Source organism: Neolamprologus brichardi, chromosome 15 (assembly GCF_056152115.1).
Source record: "Neolamprologus brichardi isolate AB-2024 chromosome 15, ASM5615211v1, whole genome shotgun sequence".
In the NCBI taxonomy this organism is placed as follows: domain Eukaryota; kingdom Metazoa; phylum Chordata; class Actinopteri; order Cichliformes; family Cichlidae; genus Neolamprologus; species Neolamprologus brichardi.
This window is the reverse complement of record NC_142118.1, coordinates 3,403,748-3,420,721: the sequence shown is the minus strand read 5'-3', so window position 1 is coordinate 3,420,721 and position 16,974 is coordinate 3,403,748.

Sequence of the window (16,974 nt, the reverse complement as noted above, 5' to 3'; positions counted from 1 at the left end):
ACATCTTTTGCGAAGCTCCAGCCAAGAAAGATGCAACACCATATAATAGCCTATTTTCAGAGAAGAGGGAAAAGGAGAAGATTCTTACTGCTAAATCTCCATGGAAGTCTGGAGCATTTTCTTTCAGCGGCCTGCAGACTATCAGGCTGTTTTCGCCTAGCGCCCAGTTATCTGTTGCTCTAATCGCTTAAAAAATGCACGCTTTCCCGTCTCCCTTTCACCTCTCCGCCTCCCAGATGAGAAAGATGGCTCCCTCAAAGCGAATTTAAATGCTTAGAGCAGCAGAGTTGGGTGGTGTGATGTTGTGGGAAATGAAAATGGTGGTAAATTATTTGTTAAGTTGGCAATCACCGTAAGGTTACCAACCACTTACATAAACAGCAGTCCGTTTTACTATTTAAAACATTAATTCTTCTTTCCCCACAATGTTTATACAACTACCATCAGTTTAAGACTTGATGATGTCTGCCATGAAGTTAAGTTGTAAAAGGTTTATGTAAATACAGAGCTGGGTAAACTCAATTGGGAAGGTTTTGTCCTCTACTGTGCCCCTTTTTGCTGGGTGAAAAGGGGGCTGGGGTCCTTGGATGGAGACTGTGGCCACTTTGGGTAAAGGATTTGACTGTAATAGTGTCTGAATCTGTTGATGTGTGCCTCCTTTTCTCTTGCTCTCTCTTAGATGAAGTAATAAAGTTAGCTGCGCTGGAGTCCCTCCATGTCTCTCCATAGACCACAATCAAGGCCCGTGCAGTTTTATTGCAGTTTTATTTTCATATTGTCCAAGAAATCTCCAGACTCCCTTCTGTGCCCGTTGCCATAAATCGTATGTTTTGACTGTATTTCTTCCACTCTGCGTTTTTTATTTATGGGTGAAGGCGATAAAACATGCAGCTTGCACTCTGTGTGTCCACAGCTGTCATCTGTCTAGAACTTTATTGTGAAAGTGGGGAGAGAAAAAAAAAGAAGTAAAGTTTCACTTTTTTATTTCCCTGCACAAATCTCTCTCCCTGTTAAAAACAGATGCTGATAGAATGAGAAAACACAATAAATGGAGATTTTTCAATGTTTATGTTTCCAGACTCTTCCGATGAACACTTTTATTGGTTATAAAAGCAGCAGTATTCAGCTCTGTTTAACAATAGGTTCAGGTGGTGATCATTGTTTTGTCAGCAGGAGGTACTCTGTACCTGAAGGCCCAGCTGTTAAAATGAGATGGACTTGTTACAATGTTTCACTGTCATTATAACTGGGATTGAAACATTTCTAAATCATCATCTTTATGTTGTTGTGCGACAGGAAGGGCAGAGAGAAAAACAAGCGGCAAAAAGGATGGTGAAGTCTTAGCTACACGTGCTTGTCCAAGAGTGTGAGTAAGTAAACATTTCCATGTGGAACATTTTCATTCTCAGAAAACAAAGTGGTCTCATGTAATATGATATTTTTAGTACGACGCTATAAGACTTACATACGACCACGAAGATCTAGAAGATGAATTTGTTTCTCTAGCACTCATCTAACAATGTAAAATGCAAACGAGTTGCTTTTATGGAAATATTCAGTACTGACGATATTCTATAAATCCTTCAGTCAGACCTGAAAAGCAGTAGGTGGTTCTTTACCTTTCCAAACATCTGCATAAGGCCTCAGTCACACAGGCCGAGAGATCAAGGAAGAAACTACTGGCGACTGTAGAAGTCAACTAAGAGGTTTTTAGTGGAGCACCGTTCAGCTCTTTGTGACTGGTTTTATGCTACTGACTGCCAGGAATCTCCAGCAGCTGCTCGCCAAGCGGATGTGGAGTACGCACTTTTCCCTAGCGACCAGTGGTTGCCAGGGGGTCACTGACTTGTCTCTAGGCTTGTGTGAATTGGACTTTAGCAGCTGATTTAACAGACATCCAGCAACTCCTGCAACCACTTGCCAACCAGTTGTGGAATATACATTTTCCTCCAGTGGTTGCCAGATGTTCACTGACCGATCTCTAGGCCTGTGTGACGAAGGCTTTAAATACTGCAATACTAACGCTAATAATAAAAGCAAATATTAGATAGCCATTACACTTGCAAAGCCATGGCTAGTATTATTTAAACACCTGGCCTTTTCCTGCTGGGATAAGTCGAGATCGTGGTATTTTAAGAGTTAATAGAATTAGGAACGTGATTAAAAATGTTTTTTTCCGATTAGCTGTGGAGGGATGCCCATAGGTCCTGAGAGCTGAGCGAGGAGTCAGGTTCACTGCCGAGTTCTCTGCATGTCAGTATATTATCAGAGGTATTTTCTCATGCTGTCACTCAGCCCCACAGCGTCCATCTCTGTAAACAGCTCATAGTCAAATAAACAGTTCTGTTCACAAGCCTTCCCCGCTCTCATCGCCGAGCGAGCCTTCAGTAGAGATTTGGAGACGCGATAGCAGAGCAAGCACACGTGTAATTTATTGTTTAATGCTGATAATGCAATCTGCATGCTTGCCCACCGGGAAGACGCACTGAGGCAGTTAAAATTCAGATTTTGTAGTGAAATCCGGTTTTTCTCTGACAAATCAACATATAAAACAATTAGAGGTGGCATTGCTGTCATTGTTGTTTGCTAACGTAGACGGTTTTCTCACAGCTGCTCATGTTTTAATGAGCAGTATTTCTCTTAACATTTACATTTCCTGCTTATTTCCATTTGTGGTCTGTCTTTTTTTGGCTCACTGATGAGAGGTTTCCATGTTAGGCCCATGTAGGCTTTCTCTCTCTCTCACACACACACACACACACACACACACACACACACACACACACACACACACACACACACACACACACACACACACACTGAACCTGTTGTAAAGACCTCATAAAGACTCAACATCTGTTTATTGCAATGCATACCAGGAGATTGTGCAGCACAAACACCCACCCTGATAAATACCCACTGACTGACACACACACACACACACACACACACACACACACACACACACACACACACCGGTTGGCGATTTAATCACTGCATGCAGGCACAGGTACAGGTGCCGCACAGAGCAGGGGCCCTAATGATGATAATGATGTGTGTAAATGAGAATTTTAAGATACCTGATATACCAGTATGAAGCTACAATACGTGTCCATCAGCAGGTGAACAGCTGTGCGATTATTTAACATGTTGTGCTTCATTAGTTGGCTAATTAACAGCTGCTTTGTTAACATGGACCAAACCATAGCATTTGTGCCTGGATGTTATCACGGTGTTGTGGATCTAAATCTCACGGCGGGTTTTTAGCTCGCTGTCTTAGTTCATACATTGCTTGCATTTTATGTGAATTTATTTATTGTTACCATTTCTCCCCTTTTTCTCTGCATTTTGTCTTCTGCTGCAGATCTGTGTGTTTTTAAGGCCTGGTTGGGTTTCAGGGCTCCATTAAAAGTTCAAAGGCAGCGTTTACTACTGTAACTGGAGCTAGTCTGCACTGAGGCTTTTCGCTAATGAGTACACAGCGTACACACAAATGGACACATAGCAGCAACACATGTTCCCCTCATGCAGGCTGCAGCGATATTGGCTATTGTATAGTCCGTCATTATTAGAGTAATTATGTCTGTTAGGGTGCCAAAAGATCTATCTGACTTAACAGCCCTTTCAGCACTGTTCCTCTCCTCTCTTCCACACAATAGATCAGGCTCGTTTTTTTGGTTGTTTTTTGCAGATAAAAGTGGAAAGCCTGATCTCAGAATTCTTGCTAAATGATGCACTCAAATAACCAGAGCTCTGCTCCTCGGGAGCTTTTTTCTAATTATCAACTTTTTGTTTCTAAAGCTCGGTGAATGTGTCATTAATGTTTGCGTTCATCAGGGTATTGACTCACACGCTTCTACTGAGAAAAATGAATCCAAAGAAAAAAGTTACGATCAATGAAATCATCTTAGGTCATGTGCTCTGAGGAGATGGTTTTTAGTCTTTGTCCGCTCAAACTTTGCACCCTGTGGCTTTTCTTGCTAGGTTCCTTTATACCTTTAAATTTTTCCTCAGTTACGTTTTATGTTTTGATGGCACTCAGTTCTTGCGGTGATGTTTCTTTACATGATGCACTGTAGCTCGATATACAAACCTGCCCGATTTAATCGTCAGGCTTGTGTAGTTTGGATTTAAAGGAAACACGCTCCCACAGAGCATAAACCAGTGAAATCGTTAATAGTTTTACTGCGCCACTTTCCGCAAACATTTTATAACAAATTAGAATTTAATAATGTTTGTTGAGCCTTTGGAGGTTTGCGGTTTTGACCTTCCTCTCTGCTGCGTCCTCGGATGTCTGACATTCCTGAGTAAACACTAAAACAAACAAGTCAAACAGCAAAGCTGGGATCAGACGGACAGCACTGACATATTTCTTAAATGTCGATGTGTTTCTTACGTGTGTTGGGACAAATCAGTTCGGGTTATTTAATTTTATGCTTCAGTTTTAATTTTTATTGAGCTTGGGGTTAACTCTTACAAAAGAAAATAGGTTTCTTATTATTTTTTAGTAGGTTTGGGAGTTTTTAGTAGATATGATTGTCATTTAAAAATAATAATTTGCTCTTGTAACTTCAGATTTTTAGTATTTTTGAATTAATCCTTGCAAAAAAAATAAAATAAGCGGCGTTAGTAATGTTAGATTTTTTCTGCGAGAGTTCAGAGGACAACGATTACAACATATTTGTCCAGTTAACCAAAACCCCAACTATTGATTTACAGTTTGTAGAACGTGCGTTTAAGATTGCGTTTTTGAATTCGATGGGTCGAGGCGAGTGTGTTTGGTGAAGGAGTCGAAGCCTGCAGACTAACATGACAGAGTAATGGGGCGGTGGGGTTTGGAAACTCAAAACGACAAACGTTTATTATTACCCCGTTTGTAGCGGACTTGCCTTCAGGGGAGACTCTGCAGCAGTGACCCTTGGCCCCAGCTTCTCCGCTCCCGCCACGCCTCCCCCCTCTTCGTTCTCCCGTCTCGCATTTGCGGCCCAAAACGCTGAAAGAGAATAAAAGAATACAGCGGAACAATATCTGAGGTCATCGGCGCTGAGGCCGCCATTCGGGGGAAGAGTGGAGGTTTCTGAGGCAATATTCTTTTATTCTTTTATTACGGCGGAGAATGAGAGACGAGTGAAAAACATACTTCACAGCTTTTCTCATCCAAGAACGGATCCAGAGCGATAAAAGCGGACGCTCTTCCAGAGTTTTACAGCTTACCACTCTCTCCTTGACTTTCTTCATTTATCCATCACCCCCCCAACACACACACACTTTTTTCCTTTCCCTCCATCCTCTATCGTTCCTCCTGACTCTTGGGAACGACAGGAATCTGCTACCCGTTGGCACTGCGAATAATAAACACCCCTCCACACTGCCTTCCTGAACCTTGGGACAGGAAACCCCACACATACGCACCTGCGTGGACTGCCATGACAACAAGCACCATCTGTCCCTGTACCAGTGTCAGAAAGAACCTGTTCTAAGGGGAGAAACACACACACACAGACACACACAGACGAAAAGTGACCTGGGTCAGGGGTTAAAAACCCCCTTTCCTGTCCAGACAGAAGTGGCCTCCTCTCAAGCCCACTCGGTTCCTTTCTTCCATGTTTTCTCCTTCTACCCTTTCTTTCATTCTTCCTTTCTCTGAATGTCTCGAGTCATTTTCTTTTCATTTTAAATGCGATTGATGACGTGTTTGTGACGGCCGCCTCGCCTTAGCTGCCTCAGCAGCTCATCCCACTGATTATTAAGCAACCGCTTTTTCTTACAGGTGCTCTTTACTGCAGACCGAAGACTGATTTAATAATAAGCAATGTAAGGTAATCTCTCAAGAGTTACCATGCTTTTTTTTCCCCACACTACTCTCGAGAGCTTTATTAAAAGGGCATGATCTTATGTTACACAGAATCGAAAAGGCTCTGGCGAAAGCTTCTTATTAGTCGCTATTGAAACCAGCTCCTCAAAAATAATTTCGGGCTGTGTATTAAATCAGCATTTACATTAAAAAAACACAACTCTTTAAGTCTTTTTGAGGTCTTTTCACAGCAGATGGAGATGAATATATCTAGATACGGTTTCATGCATTTGAACTGCTTAAGGCATACGTAATTCACCCTCTGCTGTTTAAGCAGCTTCAGAAGTGGACACACAAACCGAGACAAACCGAGCACGCCTTAGTGTGTTTTTCAAGTATCCAGAATATATTTGTCTACTATTTTTCTGTGTCTGCTTCGGAGCGAGCCTCTGTGGTGCAGGGCTGGTCTGGTAATAGCCTGTGTGCTGTGCTGAGATTAATGTGAAGACTTATTGATGTAATGATGGAGCCATGAAAGAGCACTCTGGGCCGTGGTTTGGGCCCAACACATGAGCCTAATGGACTCGGTGTGTGTGTTTGTGTGTGTGCGTTTCATCTGAGTGTGTGTGTGTGTGTGGTTTGGACAGAAACAGATGAAATTAATTGGGAGGTTGAGCATTCATAAGAAGCAATCTGAGAAACAGTAAAGTCTATATTTCGGTGTGATTGCGCAGCTCATAGAGAGTACCTGATTTTAGGGTGGCTTAGATGTTTGTGTGTCTTTCAAGCTGTTTGACCTTCCTGTTTCTCGTTGCACATACATGCTTCTGTGCGCCTCCGTGTCATTTCTGCATGTATGCGCTTTGCAGCGTGGTTCTCAGCAGAGTAGCTTCGCTGACACTGTAGGTCAGCATGGTTGGAGGCAACGTAGAGGGAGGTTGAGTAAATACGACCAATATTAAAGAGGTACCTTCACAGAGTCGTGCTCTGCGGTGTGTGCATATGTGTGTGCATCTGTGCACATTTTCCGGTGAGGCGCAGCAGGTGCTGACAGGACCCCCTTCATCTCTCCACTCCCCCCGTAAACCCCGTCTCTTTTTTTTTTTTTTGTCCCGGTGTATTATATGTGTTTGTATGCCAGCAGGCTCGATCTGCACAGTGTGGGTCTGATGTGATGAAGTGATTGACAGGCGAACAGTCACAGGGGTGATTGTGAGCAGTTGTGGGAAGAGAAGGACCTTACAGCCTCACAGCTTTCCGCCCTGAGGGGAAGCGAGAGAGGCAGCGATACGGAGAGAGAAAGGGAAGAGACAGCCTAAACAGATTAATCCGGCACACAGAGATGGAGACTCCATGACTAAATGAGCATGAAACGGATGCAAAACAAATGTGCTGCGTGGTTGGCTCTCACAGGAACCTGTTGGATGGCTGAACAGAAACAGAGAAGATAAAAACTGAACTCACTACTGGTAAAAGGCAGTCTTGGTTCTTCGTAATCACCCTGCCCGTTTCCCTGATCTCATGGGTGGGAAACCCTGGGGACCACAGAGGTTTATGGGAAATGGCTCATGCTCAGCGAGTGATGTAATATATATAGGAGACAGACCAAAATCTCTCTGGCTGATACAGTGAAGGGAGGACGAATACAAGTTGCAGGATCTAAAAAACACTCCTTTTGATTGAAACTTTATTTTGAACATGTTAAAAAAGTACAACAACATAGAATTAAAAGAGACAAATAAACAAAGCAAAACAAAAAGAAAACGAGCAACCACAACTACAAAAAACTTTCATGTTCAAAAAGGAGCAGGAAGAAGCATAAGCTTAGTTAATCCCACCCCTTTTCCACTATCAAGAAATCAATAGACTACAGAAATACCTCCTTGCAATTACATTATATGTCATGTGTATTTTTTATTTTTTTTAATTATTATTCTTTTTTTTTTATATATATATACATATATGTTTCTATCTATCCATACATACGTATATACACATACGCACATATACACATTTTCAATAACCCCATTAACACCTCAAAGGATACACAACCTACAAATATATATATACCCATACCAACATACCCGTGCACCCGCACACACATGAAAATATTAGACAAGAACACCCTATCAAATCTCTACCTCTTCCCTGTACCCTGTAAAAACCATCTCCTTAAACCGCTTTTTAAACTGTGCCATGCTCGGACATTGCTTTATATCTTTACTTAGTCTGTTCCACAGCTTCACTCCACACACAGAGATGCAAAAACTTTTTAATGTTGTACAGATACGAGGATGTTTTAAATTTAATTCCCCCCTCAAATTGTATCCCTCTGTATCCTTAATTAAACTTCACTTTCAGGTCCTTTTCCCCCTTAAGTGTCACTGTTAGGTCACGCTCAAAGAGCAACCGCCATATTTCAAAAACATGTCACAGAAGAGTAAAATAATTTGGCTTGATTCAGTTGGATTTCATGTCATCTGTTTTCTGTTTCTTCCACTTACCCCGGGCTCTGCAGCTTCTCCTTCATTCTCACTGTGAATGAAAATCAGCTAAAATAAATTATTCTGTAATTTAAATGTTTTGCATGACTGCCACACGACCTCTTTGTGTGCCGCAGACAGCCGCAGCTGAATTTCCAAGGTGGCAGAAGCAAACCAGGTGTTGCCTCACAGGCTGTTACACGTCACTTCAGCTCTTGGAGGATGCATTCATGCAGGTAAGTGAGTAAAATAGTTTTTTCCCCATTTTGCCGTGTTTATGTATGCGTATAGCAGAGACAACCACAGTGTCCCTGCCAGCACGGCACAGGCGAGAGCAGGCCTGCAGCCATCTGGGTTTAGCGGTGTCTTTAAATGCAGAGGTGTAAATCTACTGCCCATGTGCTGGAGGGGACGTCCGTTACTCTCTGGCCCACAGACCCACTCGCAGATCAATAAAGTTAACTCAAAACATTCACACTCTGCCATCTGAAATCAACCATTTAATGAGTTGCTGTTCCTGTAAAAGTGGAAGAGGCCCCTTCAGATTTATTAGAATAGAGAAAGAGTAGAATTCCAGAGAGGAGGAAGAAAGACGAAGAAGAGGGAAGAGGAGGACGAAAGCAGGCAGGACTACAGGGTTTTTGTTTAGAGCCTTTTCCGAGCATTTAAGAGCCACAGAGTGTATCTCTATGGAGCATGCAAATAAACAATAAAAATGGCTTCCTAATCCACCTTTTATGAGGGTGCATAGTTAAGTAGAGGTGATTGGATGATCATGGAAAGTCTCCAGACTATAAAGCAACGTCAGTAATGTAATTTCACTTAAAATGTGGGTCTGCTTTCAGAAAAATAAAAATTGCCAGCAGCAAAACGGCTCTTTCAGCACGTTTCAGCAAATGACCATAAACGTCTCACAAACAAAACCAAATGCAGAGTAAAAGAGCGAAGCACGAGTTCCCTCTGTTTCCGCAGGCCTCCAGAATAACTCATGCTACTGATGATGTGTGAAAGAAGTTCTGGCAAACTGTTAATACATTTACAAAGACCTTGAGACACGGTCCTTCCTGCTCGTATCAGTTGAATAAGAGGGAAGAATGGAAGATACTCCTGATGAACTTTCTATTACGTTTGAGGGATTCATTTCAAGTTGGTGTTATTGAGACGAACTTTATGGACGAGATAAGATAGTTTGAAACATACCGAGGGAGCTTCGGCTTCTGCTGCTTGAGTTAATGCATAAACAATCTTTACAGAGTTTGGATTCTTGGCTACCTTTTACCAAAAGCTCTGCCCCCGGGTTTTCCAATACCCCCCGCTATATCCGTACCCTGGACGTGCCCCATAAACGCACGCAAACACTGGCGTCCACCTGAAAATCATCTGTTGATTGGTTTATGCTGATGGAGTGCATATAAGCGTTCCATTTACTCTCTGCTTTCCCCAATCTCTCACCCTCGACTGCTGGCCAGCCATCCCCTCGGGGCCACACAGGAAGAAGAAGAAGGACAAATGAAATTGTCCTTTTTACGTCGGTGTCTTACTTTGGGGGCTTACATTACCACATCACGAGGTAAATCCCTTTAGCAGCTGGCAGACAGAGCCGAGTTTCATGAGATTGTGTTACCTGCACTCTGCTTTATGGTGGCTGCAAAGAAAATCCTACATGTTAACAAGTGCACATGGAAAGAATTAAGACTGCCGACTCCATGCTGGGTGCCGGGTCTCATCAGGTGTGACGATATGGGGCTAAATCTGAAATGCTTGAGGACGCACGGAGCGACAAGTGCTGGCAATTAAGACGCAGGTCAAGAAGCCGTGCTGTGTGTGACGCACGGAGCCGTTTACCTGTATGTGAAGACGAGTCAAGTTTGCTGCGAAAGATTATTTGGAGAGCCTGTAACACACTCTGAGCAGGAAGGGTAGTTAAACATGTGTGAGGCACAAGCATGTTTGTATTGGTAATGGCTTGTTTGTGCGAGTGTGTGTGAGCCTGTATGTTTATGCTGCTAATGGGGGTTTAATTTGATAAGCGGTTGGCGGATTTGTGAGGGCTCAGCTGGGAAGGAGGGAATTGGGCTTTGTATATTTTGGGTAAACATGAAGAAATTCGCTCCAGGTTTCCTCTTTTTCCCTCACTGCCAGTGTATATGTCCTATTCGTCTGCTAAGACAAAGATGTTACTATGTATCTAAAAGCTTTTCTTTGTCCTTTAAAACAATGTTTCCAAATTTTGGGGGAATTCCCGAGTTCGCTGTCTTTCTAAGAGAGCACAAAATGAAAAGATCAATGCGACTCCACTCTGTTAATGCTGTTAGCTTAGGATAACGACCGAAACCACAGGGAAACTGTTTCCCTGGCTTCATCTACTATTCGGTCATGCATCCACAAAGATTTTGAAACGTTACTAATCAGCTGTGCATTTTGTAAACAAAAACATGTTTAAGTTTCTGTTAATTGGTTTGGTGCAACATTTTAACAACGGTTGGAGTGGTTTATTAGTAAGTCTTTAGGTTAATTAGTGATCCCAGATTGGCTGAAGGTGTGGATGTGACCATGAATCTTTTATAAGTCTCTTTCATGGCTCTTCCCCATCTCTTGCTCATTTTCATCTGGGACGGTGCCTTTGTACAATTCATCCGCCTACTTTGGGAAACTGAATGATGGGTTTAAAATAAAATGAAAGGGAGAAACACAGTTTATTTGTAGAAAGAAGCCAGTGTCATGGTAAAGCAGAGGATTTTTCTTTCCATCAAGATGTCTAAGTATCAGCTAAAACAATCCATTCACATTCCTGGGAATCAAAGCAGCTAGTATCCCAGAGATATGACTAAGATGGCTTTTGGCACATTTTCTGTGATGTGCTGTCTTTCTGTTTGTACATAACACTAGTGAGAAGAGTTTCACCGTCAACTTGTCACATATTTCAATGGTTGAGGAACACTTGATGTCAGGTTAAAGAAACTTGGGTACTCTTTAGCACCATTTTTCAGTGATGCACGGTTAATGCTGGGAAGAGCCAAGTTGCTCTTAAGCCTAGTTTCAATCAAAAAATTGCACAATGGTTCCTCCGCTCCTTTTGTTGCTTTGTTTAACTGGGTGGTAGGATCAGGTGGAACTTACTGAGTAAAATTTGACCACAAAAAGCAAAGTTTGTTACCTGCGTTCACTTCTCCTGCTTCTTCTGACTCGCTGCATCCAGAACTTGTTCCTCCCGTGACCTGCTATAAGACATGTGTCCCCATTGGCCATAATTTAGGCTCTAAGCAACATTAGAAACACAACCTTCATAATATAGCAATGTGCTTTTTAGGAAGATTGTACTTCTCATCCAAGCTAGTAAGCGAAAGAAAATAATAGACTCTTTGTTTGTGTTATGAGTTGCTGTACTGTCAAAAAGAAACACCAGGAATGACCGAAAGTAGTTGCATATCACTGCTGTAAACAGGGTATATGACTGTTAACCCAAATATTTGCAAAGCATTGAACTATTTCATACACCATAAGCAGTCTTATGTATCTCTAATTGATTACACGCTGCTAAAGTTTAATGGATTCATATTTAAATCTGGTAACAGGGAAATATCCAAATTACCGAGCAGTGTTTAGCAAATTTGTGGACTTACTGTCACTTCTCCTGCTTCTGTGGTCAGAGCTTCTTCTGACTCGCTGCATCCAGAACTTGTTCCTCCAGTGACCTGCTATAGTATAATCATTTTAAAAGCAGATATAGTATAATCTGCTTTTAAAATGACAACAAAGAGCACAGCGTTTCTCATGTGTTCTCTTAAACCTTAACTGTTACCTTAATTGTGTTTAATTAAAAGCTAGAAAGGGTGCTGTTGAAAAGGGTGTAGCCGTGTGTGCATGGGCTGCTGTTGGGTTTTAGTATGGTAGACATATGGAGTTGGGGAGGCAGTGGAGGAGCTGTAATGTAGTCACAACAGTGGGTTCAGAGCCAAAGGAAGCAGGGGTCTCTCTTTCCTAAACAGGATGAGAGCATGAGACCACACGCATGGCACACTGTACACTGTATATGTATCTCCATATAGATCAAACAGCCCCGTTGCTTTGCTAATATCTTTGATTTTTGTAGCTATCCTATTATTTTTGTAGCTCCTAAAAATCACTTTAATTCCTTCTCTTTCACTCAGTTCCTCCCAGTACAAAGCTACACGTTCCCCGAAGCTCTATGAATGGCTTCACTGTTTTTTTTCTCTTATCTTTTTATTCCTCCAGTTCCCCTTCCTCCTCCTCCTCCTCCTCCTGACCAGGATGGGCTTTATCTTCATAGATTGGTGTCTTTACTCACTCTCCTGCCCACATAGCAAAAACACCCAGAGAGTGCACATTTAGATGCAGTTAAGCACTTTTCTCCATCATGCCAATGTCCTTCTTCCACATTAGATAAAACACTTTCACTTTCTCGCCGTTTCTCGCCTTCTCTCTCGTTCTCTTTGCTCCATTTGTTCCACTGTGTCCTCCAGCTCAGACTTGCCCAGTGGGGCCTTGCGTCTGCCATTTGGCGGAGGAAGAAGTTAAGGAGCAAGTGAAACAAAGGTCAAATGAATCATGTAAGCTCATGAAATGTTCCATGACAGTAATGTTGCTGATGTGGTGTATTGGTCAAAGATATGCAGTTTAAACCCGCAGCTGCAGTATGTTGAGAGTTTATGTGGTAATGGCTTAATGAGGAGAAACAAGGAAACAGTTTTTACCCCCTTTTGTTTGCATAATGATCCCACAGTCATGTCTAATGCAACAGTCGTGTTGTGTGATTTTTGCTTCATGGTTATCTTGGCACAGCAACAGTAGAGCGGCTCTGTCTTTCTGGTATGTGTGCCAGTGTGTGTTGAGGTGTTATTCCAGGTGCTTTGTCAAAGAGGGTGTGTGTAAATCAGCAGGAGACCGGGGAAAGGAGGGTTACCATCCTTCATCACCATGCGTGGTGTGTGCATGTGTGTAAGAGTGAAAGAGAAGGTGAGATAGCGAGAGCCTGAGAGAGAGATAAAGAGAGAACGTCAGCTCAGGAAGTGAGGGCGGATTTTCTGAGATCCACAGACACAGAGAGATGCTTTGATAATATTATATGAAGAAACAGAAACAGGAGCTAGACCAGCTACCCTCACAATACCACGACCACAGTGAGCAAGAGGAAGTCTTCTGTGTGTTTATGTGCATGTATGCGTTTGTGTCAGCATCTCGTATTTACATAGCGTCCTTCTCCCAGGACAGGCTGGCTGTTGTGTGACGATAATGAAATTGTGATTAAAATGCTTTGTTGAACCACTCAAAAAACTGAAAGGCCTCATCCATTTGCACTGTGATCAGTTTCTTCAGCGTTGGGCTGAACGTGAGCTGAGACTTTAGCCCTGTGCACAGCAGCCACATCATCAATGAATAATAGTGGTCCGGTTCGAGCTGAGACAAACACTGGCCACAGATTAAAAGTTCAACATGTTTATTGTGGAAACTGAAGGAAAACAGGTTGATGAAGCTGTTTTGGAGTGTTTGGGAACGCGGCACAGGGAGACAGCTTTCTCTCCGTCTCACAGTCTTCTGAGACTGGAAGCACCTGCACATAGGAGGAGGTGAGTCCAATCACTAACACTGATCCAAACGACAAGGCAAAAACACACAGCAAGAAGAGCCTAACCACACTACCACAGTTAATATAACGACCTCTTGTTGTCTCAGGGATTTATTAAGGGTAGCAGACAGGAAATGATCCGTTGCACAGAGGTAAGATAATTGCTGACAGCTTTGAGTAGCATAAGACGTCAGTATTCGACATCCTGGGACTGAGAGCTTGTTGTTCTTGTCTCTATCTGCCTGAAGAATTCAGTATGTTACACTCTCTGTGCACAGTTACATTATTGAAACATATTCTCACACCTTACTTGTTAGATATCGACCCTTTGTTAGGACCCATCACACTCATATTTATATGTATATGCAGTCACTGACTTCAAAGAATTTTCATCCAAATGTTAAAACAATTCTTACATTTAAAATAGTTTTTTTGTCCAATTACTTTTGAGCCTCTGGAAATGGAGAACAAAAAGAAAAAAACAAAAAACTCCATTCATAAATACCTTTTGCAGTAATTTGAATTAAAGTTAAAAGTCTGCACTTCAGTTAAACATTGATTGTTTGATTTAAAATCCCTTATGGACCACACTGGATGTTTTCTTTCACGTCACAGTGCAGCGTGCTGTAGGTATTTTGTTGCTGTCCAGTTCAACAGTCCCGTGCATTTCTCCTTTGACCCCTAACCTGCCGTTAAGCTAAGTGACACCATTTGCTACTTGTCCTTTAGCTTCTGGTGACCTTCAAGGACCTCAGTCACCACCACACATGGAGGCCATCTGATCTCTTATGCATGTTGAGCCTTCACATCACAGCAGCACAGGTACAGTAAAGCAAAGTTTTAAGAAATCCTCTCTGTTAACTTTGACATCTGCAGAGCCCTCTTACAAAAGCTATATGGTTTAGTCCAACAATTCAAACTGTGAGGTGCTATACATACGCTGCAGCTCGAGAGATCAGACGCAGCTCACCTCAGCAATGTACACTTTAAGTCTTTGAACCAAAACGCACAAAAACACACACACGGGCAGCAGGCAGTAGATTTGCAGAGGATATAGAGTGCTGTATCTCGGTGTGACTCCAGGAAACCTGGCACTCACTTCCACCTTCAGATGAAAGGAGTTCAGGGAGCTAGAGTTCCACTCCCCACAGTGTATTAGTGTGTGTGTCTTTGAGTGAGCGCGTGGGAGTATAGCACCGCTTTGGAGCCCCTATCTCCTGTCTTTGCGGTTCCAGTATAAGCACATTACAAATTCACACATGCCCCTACCAACACCCCCATACTTCAAACCTCTATCGCTCCACATCTGATACAATCACAACAAGGCTACAAAGAGGCTGCCAGACAGGGGGTACCGGTGTCTGTGTGTGGACGTTTTTGTGTGATTCTCCAGCTCTATTCATCAGGCAGGATGCAGATTTTTGGCACTTGCTGTAAAATGGTGAGAATTTCCCTTAACCTCAAAGCCTCTTTGCACATACGCACATCGGTGGCCTTCCTTCATCTTTCTGTTTTAGGTTATTTTAAACACAGAAACTCTAAACCCTCAAACAGGTGAATGGGGCTTTTGATTAATGCTGTCTTCTTCTTCTCTGGGCCTCAGCACGTGTGGCTTTAAAAAAAGGATATTAAATGAGAAACATTCAAATAGAGGTCGTGTAGAAAAAATAATTAAACCCTGAGACACTAAATGTTTAGTTGGAAGCTGTGCGTCATTTCACCATCAACTCATGCTTTAAAGAGCCTACGTGTCTGCCTTTAAAATGATTTCCTTTACTATTTTTGACTAAAAATCTCCTGTTATATAGATGTTCATTCCTCTGTAGTCGCTAAAAGGAAGACTTCACAGCAAGAAGACTCCTTAGTGGCTGAAACTGGTTATTTTTATAGATGTGACCAACTTAAGACCATTATTAAATTGGAGGGATGAAAGCCTGCGTGGTTGTAACTTGAAAATGTATCCTTTGCTTTCAAAGGCCTAAAAGAAAAGTTACCACAAGAAGGTTTTGAAGAAAACAGAAAAAGAGTCAGTAGATCAGTTTCCATTTGAATAGTGTAAAGTTGTCCATCATGACTTACTCAGATTGATTGCAACCTGTTGGCGATCTGTTTGCCTCCATAAATTGGACAGCAAGTACTTGTAAACCATCGCCTGTCTGTCTGAGGCTACGTCCACACGTACACGGGTATTTTTGAAAACGGAGATTTTTCGTTTTCGTTTAAAAAAATAATCCCGTCCACACGTAAAGGCAGAAATGAAGGAAAACGCTGCTAGGAACATGCCAAAGCAGCAGGTGGCGCTATATTCCTAACCGTGTAGAAATGTTGGCCAACCAGAAGTCTAGAAGCCTCGGTGGGAAAAAGTAAACAAAGCTGGGGCATCAAAGCAGAACGAGTGGTATGAGTGGAGGGACAGTAACTGTGTGTGTATATGTAAGCATTTAAACACTGCAGAGAGTAAAATTAACAGTATTGTAGAAATTCATTTCACCGAAACAATAACGTGGCGCACAGTGTGACGTCAAAAAAGGCGCACATCTTTGACGCTGCTTTTTCTGTTTTTCTCGTCCACGTAAATGCAAAAAGGGAGTTTTAGAAAATATCCGCCCTGGCCGGAGTTTTTAGAAATCTCCGTTTTCAGTGACCGAAAACGCCGTTTACGTGTGGACGAAAGGTGCAAATGCATAGAAAAATCTAAAACACTCTTTCAAAAATACCCGGGTACGTGTGGACGTAGCCTGACAGTGATTGAAGTCATTCAGAGTTGGACTGCGGTTGTTTAGAGACACATTGCCTCCCACCAGGAAACCTGTGCAACCTGTCTCTAATTTTCCAAACTGTTTTTACTCATCTAGTGTGACTGAGCCATTACTTAAGTAGGGAAAAAAGATGGTGGCTGAACTTTGGCCTGTAGTGACCAGACCTGCACTTTCACAAGATGAAAATCTTGAGTAATATCACAAAAATAACTGGGTTTAGTGACCAAGTTCAGCTACTGATGAAAGTAATATCTATCAGATGAACAGGTTGTTGATCCCACTTTGAGTCAGGCGCATTAGGGGCGCTAGCATAAATAGTAGCGGCCATCTGAACATCCCCGAATCCGCGTA